This window comes from Athalia rosae, chromosome 8, assembly GCF_917208135.1.
Source record: "Athalia rosae chromosome 8, iyAthRosa1.1, whole genome shotgun sequence".
NCBI classification, from domain to species: Eukaryota; Metazoa; Arthropoda; class Insecta; order Hymenoptera; family Athaliidae; genus Athalia; species Athalia rosae.
The window spans coordinates 7,445,992-7,454,328 of record NC_064033.1 but is presented as its reverse complement, the minus strand read 5'-3'; the positions used below and the strand labels follow the sequence as shown (position 1 = coordinate 7,454,328).

Sequence of the window (8,337 nt, the reverse complement as noted above, 5' to 3'; positions counted from 1 at the left end):
AGACAAGGCGGATGTATATTTCCAATTTCAATGGTATGTGATATAATTTTGAGGTATGGTGCTATAAGGAGTTTGAGAAGAATTGCAGTATGGATTCATTGATTGCAATATGTTTTCTTCATTTTTATAGTTCGGGACTGGTGAACTCTTCTACATCATTCGAGTACGTCTTAGAACAGAAAAAAACTGAGATCAATCATATATCTGTGACAAAATTGAGACTGGAAAATGTGTTTCCAAGTTTCAGGGTTTAAAAGCCGAGATTTTCAGCAATATTTTTCCTCAATTACAAATCGACTAGCCAATCAGATATGGATCAGGGTGACCCCGATGAAAAAAAACCGATATTTTTCTCCCTGCGTAAATATACAGAGAAGACAATGTGGAATTGCGCATCCAATTTTTTTCGCAAGCGCGAATCAAAATGACAGTCGAATTCATCAGCTGCTAGCGTGTTGTACCAACAGCCTCAGATTTCAGCTTCAGCTGTCAAATTTTCGATCACCAATACAGCTGAGATCGCGGTATTTGAATAAGACTGAGGTATGTTGTGTCAGGTAAATAATACCACACAAAACCAGACTCAGATAAGTAGGGTGGCATAGCATGAAATAAAATTAATCAATTGAATGAGAGATTATTTAAATGTAGACAAAAATACACTTATCGAAAAGTTTAGGTTAGGTCTTTCGATTTGACAGCTAAATCTGAAATCGGAGTGTTGTTGGACATTCTGTGAAACAAATGCCGACGATCGCGCATGTGCAAATGGGGTGCGCAAGTCCACGTTGTCCTCTCTGTATAATATATAATACATGTTTCACGAGCTCCTCCGCAGATATGCTTGAACAGAACAGTTTTTGGAGTCTCTCAGTATTTCAACACAATTTACAAAATCGTGAAAAATTGAATATTTTTGGTCTCTTTTTCCAATATTCTATTGTATTTCATGTTAAAAACGATGAAGATACTGCAAATATTAGAAAGTTATTCTGATTTCCAAGAGTCCCTCCATGTTTCTCATCTTTCAAAGCAAAGTATTTGGAACGTTTTCGAGCGACCTCCGAATCCGAAGATTAACAAACTTTCTATTTCTTGTCATGATCTTGATACATACAAGATTCGAGTGATGGATATATTGTAACGTGGCGTACGATGGTCCCCACCTAGCTCATAAGAAATAGGATTAATTATTATAAAATTAATAAAATTAATTTTATAAAGAGGTATGGGTGATCATCCGTGAGGGAACATTCACTTGTTTTGCGAAAAGGATGCCCCGTATAAACCATGATGGCTATGAAAAATCAGATATTAAATACATCGGTTCGATTCACAACCGATAGAGGGCCAAAACAAAGTAGGTCGCTCGTTAGGGAAGACCTCCCAAGATAAATTAATAACCTGCCCGAATTCTCCATGTCAAGTGTGCGTGTGCTCTACCCCACCAAGAGTGGTCAGTCTCCGACTTTCCACTCGATAGTTTTTGATCTACAAGTTGGTTGACCAGCATCGCGGATCGTACCTCGGTCTTTCTGCCTGTCTCGGCTTCCTAACTTGTTTGTAGGGTCGGGTTGACCAGCATCGCGGATTGTACCTCGGTCCTTCTGCCTGTCTCGGCTTCCCATTTGCTTGCTTGCAATTTCTGGATTTTGTCTGTTCCGGCATCGCGGATCGTACCTCGGTCTTTCTGCCTGTCCGGCTTACAACATCCATATTATAGAGTAGAGTCACACAAATAGAATCTTTAACTTCCAGTTGATAATCGCGATCAAGAGGTTTGATATAAATCCCTCAATCAGTAAAGGGGTATAGCCACAAGTGTGCTCTACCTCACTAAGGGTGGTTAGTCTCCGGCTTTCCATTGAACAGTTTTTGATCTACAAGTTGGTTGACCAGCATCGCGGATCGTACCTCGGTCTTTCTGCCTGTCTCGGCTTCCTAACTTGTTTGTAGGGTCGGGTTGACCAGCATCGCGGATTGTACCTCGGTCCTTCTGCCTGTCTAGGCTTCCCATTTGCTTGCTTACATTTTCTGGATTTTGTCTGTTCCGGCATCGCGGATCCTACCTCGGTCTTTCTGCCTGTCCGGCTTACAACATCCATATTCTTGAATAAAATCACATAAATAGAGTCTTTAACTTCCAGTTTACAATCGCGATTAAGAGGTTTGATATAAATCCCTCAATTTTATAAAGAGGTATAGTCACAAGTCAGGGTGATTAACAGCATCGCGGACCGAGCTTCGGCCTCTCTGCCTGTCTAGTTTTTCCCCCGCACCTAGATTATTAAATCCTAGGAGATTAATCTAAATATTGTCCAAAGTATTCCCATTCCTGTAAAGAATATTCCTGTTATACTGTTCAAGTTAAATATTGTTCCTTGATAAAATAAATATCCTTGTTCAATCCTTTCTTCCTACGTGTCCTAGGTTCATAATTTATTCGGTCCACCCGGGAAGTATTTCCAAACGCCCTGAGATACAGAGTTTCCATTTCTATAAATTTTATTAATCGTGGAGAACGATTTGGCGCCCAACAAATATAAAGTAGAAAAGTCAGTGCTCGACCGGCGGAGCGTAGCAATATATCTATGATGAACATAAGAGTCAAGCATTAGGAAATTTCCCGAAATTTTTCAACTTGATTGAGTTTGATGTGTCTATGGTATTATGATGTGTTATTGAGGTCTTTTTTCATGATTCTGCAACTTTTGTGCCACACATTTTTGAGAACATTCCTCAGGTTCTGCAGGTTACTTGGATCGTAGCCTGAATCTAACATTGAAAATTCATAGACACCGTGTATAACATGGCTAATTACACTCGTTTATAAATCCGTCAGTCAAGTTAAACAGTTACGTTGAATCATTATATGGATCGGTACGGACTATAATTTGCAAAATCGCGCGACTCATGAGGTATCAGGTCATTTTGTGACTAAAACGACGTCCCGGAGCAAAATTTTCGAAAAATTAATTTTCGCCGAGATCGTTCTGTATGATTTGTATAGCATACTGCCAACAAAATATTTGTTCGGAAATTTACCATCGTCAACTCTTCTTTCAATTCCAGATGCCGAACGGGCCATGATTTTTTTTGGTATATGAGTTACCGAGCTCACTTTGTTTCCGTAAGGATTAAATATTGACGAACTGTTGGTTCATGATTGTGACGACGTAGCGTAGTTGAGAGAGGGGTTTTTTCGAGTATCCGTTACGCTATTCGATGTTGGAGCAAATATATGTTTTTCGCGAGGTAGGTCTTGACTATCATATTCTGATTATTTTTTAGAGCTTGAGGCTGACTGTGGGTTATGGGACACGTCGACTCCCATTAGCGTTTTATCTTCCAGCTCTGTCGTAATTATAGAATAAGCCTTGCGCGAGGCGAGGGCTGTTTCCGGAGTAACTTTCCCTCGAAAGGAAAATAGTGAGGATATTTGGTACTTGAGAGCAACAAGGAAGTCCGGCGCCCCGAACAAGGGGCCCCTCGATCTCCAATGCTTTTTAAGTTGAGCAGAAATCTTACTTGACAAAGGACGACGGCACAGCACACGTATATGGGCGCTTTCCATCAAGCTCACTCAGGTTGACACAGTAGACTCAGTGCGCACTTGTGTCGGCTCATCAGTTGGAATGCTTATTTTAGTTCTTACGTGTGCATACCAGAGTGCGCTTGCGTTTTTCCCGTTGTTTTCCCAGCTAACTGTTTTCTCTCATGAGTGTCGTAAACAAGGGTACGTATTCTTAACCTGAAATAAAGAAGATGAAGTTATCACCACAAAAAAAGAAGATGAACAAGAATCGGAAGTAAGTACATGCATATTCTAACACAATGCGATAATTTTACTCGGACCACCGTACTTTGAATGATAAACAAGAAATTAAAAGATATACAAAAAATACAACCAAATCATATTTGAAGTTTTGACAACCAATGATTGAATGCCTCTGACAAATTTATTGTTTATTTGACGAACACTCCTGCAACTGCATGGTTACAGATGGATAGAATAGACATTTTATGCTCCCAAGTGGAAACCCCAAACTTTAATACCACTAGCTCATCGAGTATGACAAGTAACTCTGAAGAAGCCAGCAGTAGTTCAAGTTCTACTACCAGTGAAGATGATGAGACAGATTTGCTATTCTTTCCTCTCATCCAGTGTATATTGACTGAAAAGAGAAGGTGTCGTGTCGATAATTATTTACACATTGTCGACAGCATGACTGAGCCCGAATTTGAAGAGCACTTCCGATTGAAGCGATGTACAGCATTACACCTGATCAGTAAGTAACATGTCGCACATGCAAAATATATTGATAGCTATACAATAAAGTTTCACTTCACCTAATGAGTCTTCACCTGATTTTTAGGGGAACTGCAACTATCAGGACGCATCCCTTCACATACATTTGGGATGACGCCAATCTCATGTAAATTGAGCTTTCTATTGTTCCTATGGTACATCGCAAACACTGAGCCGTTGCGTACCATTTCAGACAGATTCGATGTATCAATCTCGTCTGTATTTCGTGTGATCCGGCGCGTAATTAACTGGCTCTTAACTAAGATGGACAATGTTATTAAGTGGCCACGAGGGAATGCTGTCCTCGTAGTATGTAACGAGTTTAGTGCAAAACGCGGCATCCGAAATGTTCTAGGAGCGATCGACGGTACACATATACAGATCGAAAAGCCATCAATCAACGCACGCGATTATTGTAGTCGTAAAAAATCTTTCTCCATTCATCTGCAAGCGGTAGTTGATGCTAAAATGAGGTTCACTAATATACAGAGCGGACAACGTGAAATTGCGCACCCAGATTTTGTGCGCAAGCGTGAATAAAAACGACAGCCGAATTCATCAGCTGCTAGCGTGTTGTACCAACAGCCTCAGATTTTAGCTGTAGCTGTCAAATTGTCGATCACCAATACAGCTGAGATCGCGATATTTAAATATGACTGAGGTATGTTGTGTCAGGTGAATAATGCGACACAAAACCAGACACAGATAAGTAGGGTGGCATAGCATCAAATAAAATTGATCAATTGAATGAGAGATTAATTAAATGTCGACAGAAATACACGCATCGAAAAGTTCAGGTTGGGTCCTTGTATTTGACAGCTAAATCTGAAGGCGGAGTGTTGTTGGACATTCTGCGAAACAAATGCCGACGGTCGCGCATGTGCAAATGGGGTGCGCAATTTCACGTTGTCCGCTCTGTATATGCCGGGCTCACTTCATGATGGACGTGTCATAAGACGATCACCTTTACATCATGTTGCCGACGAGAACAAGGAGCTGCTTTTCCCTGGGGATACATTTTTAATAGGAGATTCAGCTTATGGCTCCTAATCGTGGCTAGTTCCACTGTTTCGCGATAATGGTCACCTTAACACCGCAGCAGAGGGAATTCAATTTTCTACACTCTTCCACCCGTATGGCGATTGAAAAGGCTTTTGGGAGATTAAAAGGACGCTTTCGGCGTATAAAATTCTTCAGCGAATACAGAGATATATCGTTCATTACTAAAACGGTCGTTGCAGCTTGCATATTACATAATTATTGTACTGATTGCAACGACATTTATGATTTCCCGGAATATATTGATGAACTTGTTGTGAACTTGGACAACGAAAGACACGAAGTGAACTGTGTTAGAAGACAGTTCGACCGAAGAGCGCAATTATTTATGGAGATGTTTCCAGGCCAAAGAATCTGAATTGTTGTTCGCCAAATCCCAAAATCAAAAATACACTTTTATAAGTATGCATACCTAACGTGTGAAATGTAATGCACTGTACAGTTTATATAAAGAATATATTTATTTAAATCATATTAACGATGGTATATTTATTTGATAACAATACTCACGAACCTATAATCGAAATAATTATCAAAATTCAGTAAACATTAATTAAAAACCAAGATGTAGCTAAGAATATTATTCGGTCTAGTGAGATATCTTACTCAAAATTAAAAATAGGAGGTTATTAATATCACAGTAGGATAAATCTAATTTGTACGGTTCCTTTTTTTGCACATATCAACATACCAAATAGCTAAGAAATATTATTTGGTCAAGTAAGATATTTTACTGAGAATTAAAAATAGGAACTTATAAATAACACATTCGGATTAATCTAATTCGTACGGCTTCTTTTTTGCACTTATCAACATACCAAATAACTCAATAATAATAATTGAACCTATCTACGTACATGTTTCCAAAATATACTGTACTATATCAAAATCGCTTTTCGACGAATACTTTTTATCTCTTCGGCGTAAGTATTATAAACATGTATGTTTTGTTAATGGAAATAATTTTCAAATATAAATAGTTATAAATGTTTCAGGCACAAGTATGGATTTTTAGTAATATTATTGCGCTTCCGAGGGCTTCGTCATCTGAATCACTATCGTAATGTTCACTGCTGCTCTTACGTTTTAAATATTTACTTAATAATTTACATTTAACAGTTTCAAACTGTACTAGTTCCGAATGTCTATCTGCGCTCGCCTTCAGTTTATTATCGGCAATCTGTTTTCGCAGTTCAAGTTCCTTTTCTTTCATTGCCAATTGACGTTTCTTTAACTGTAATTTTTCTTTTTTTCTTTCAGCACGTTTTCATAACTTTCCTCCCTCACAGCATCACGCTTCTCTTTATTTTCTAAATGTTCTATGAACTGGTTCTCTAATTGTAGTTTGGATCGTGATAAATTCGAACCACTACCACGCGGCCGACGGACTTTCTTTTCAGACATACTCGACTCTGCCGTATGTCCATCTTCATTCAGCACAGAGTTTGCTGACAATGTATTTGGGCGCTGTTTAGCATTTGCTGAATTAACTACACACGCTGGTTTTGTCCCAGGAGCAACAGATATGCGTGTATTAGCATTCAAATCAACTTCCGCACGTGACGTACTCTCAGCCAGTGTTACCTGAGTATCTTTTCTCATATGTGCAGTAGTTTTATTGGGTGTATGAGCTGATTTAGGTTTAAGAAAAGGGAAATTTGAATGAATAGTATAGCTTGCCGCTGCGGCATCTCTTTGTTTGCCAAATATTTCTTCCATCTGAGGAAACCACTGAAAATCTATTGCACCTCGCCCTGATTTGGTGTTATTGTCTATAACGTCTTTATATTTTTGTAGAAGCGCATTAATTTTCCAGCGTACTTGGTCCTTTGACATCTATGGAGCAAAATGAATCATACTCTTCTGAGTAAATTGAGAAAGCTAACTACATTGAATAATACTTGTCTTAGATAATAAAGTAGTTGGTTAAAAAAGAGATATTGAAAAATAATTGTGAATGAAATTTCATGTAAATTTTGTACAAACAGTAATTATTAATATCAAGATGCAAAGTAGCAGAAATGTTGGCCTACAGTGTACAATTCATTACCAAATGTAACAGCATGGGATACATATTTGAAGATAACATAGTTTACCTCGATTCCAGAACTTTCCAGCAATTCGTCTGAAATCGTTTGCCATAGTTTTCCCTGTTTCTTGGGATTGTCGAGCATTCCTCTATGGGCTTCGTACAGGCTGAGTAAAGCCATTGTTGCGGTGTCAGTCCAAACAGCAGCTGAGTATGACAAATTGAGTCAGGTGACAGATCACCACTGCATGTAACATTGTTAATATGTGTGATATGTCTACATCAAAGAATTGCTGCTTAAGTCCTTTGTTTTGGACATTGGTTAGGGATCCATCTTCGTTAGTTGGGAGCGCACTTTCAGTAGTTGTTTCATTTGCATTTGCAAGTACATCTGAGCTGGAGTTTACTAATGGATTGAACGAGTCAATAAATTATTTAGATATACTATACATCAGTGCATCAAAATACTTACATAAAGCTGTATGTGAAGTATAATTTAGAGTGTACAAGATGTTATTTGAGTCCTACTACCTCCAATTTTTTTTTTTTTTTTTTTTTTTAATTTAATTTATTTTCTCAATCTTTATTGTTTTTTGATTCATCGAATTGATTTTTATCAATTGCTTTCCAATTTCGTCATCTTTCAATTAATTATTAGGGTTGTTTTATTTTTATTCCAATCTTCTCTAGAATTTCTATTTGTGTAGCAAAGTTCCATGTACTTGGCACAGTAATTGATTTGGATTCTTTTTTTCCTATTATTCATGAATTCTTCTGAATAATCAGTAAATATATTTTGATGGTAGTTACTGTTGAACATTTGATGTACTTGGCGAACTTTTTTGCACCGTAGGTGCCTTTTGTGGGATTTCATAACTTTTTGTATTTTGGCAGGCTTGAATGAAAGCTCGCCCCCAGTAGCGATAAAATTCCGCATTTG

General features: G+C 38.2%; 2 pseudogenes; one reads left to right on the top strand and one right to left on the bottom strand.

Annotated features, from left to right (window-relative positions):
- Nucleotides 1-3,751: 3,751 nt before the first annotated feature.
- On the top strand, nt 3,752-5,761 carry LOC125502154 (annotated as a pseudogene).
- Nucleotides 5,762-6,359: 598 nt separating this feature from the next.
- On the bottom strand, nt 6,360-7,578 carry LOC125502142 (annotated as a pseudogene).
- Between the last annotated feature and the right edge of the window lie 759 nt (nt 7,579-8,337).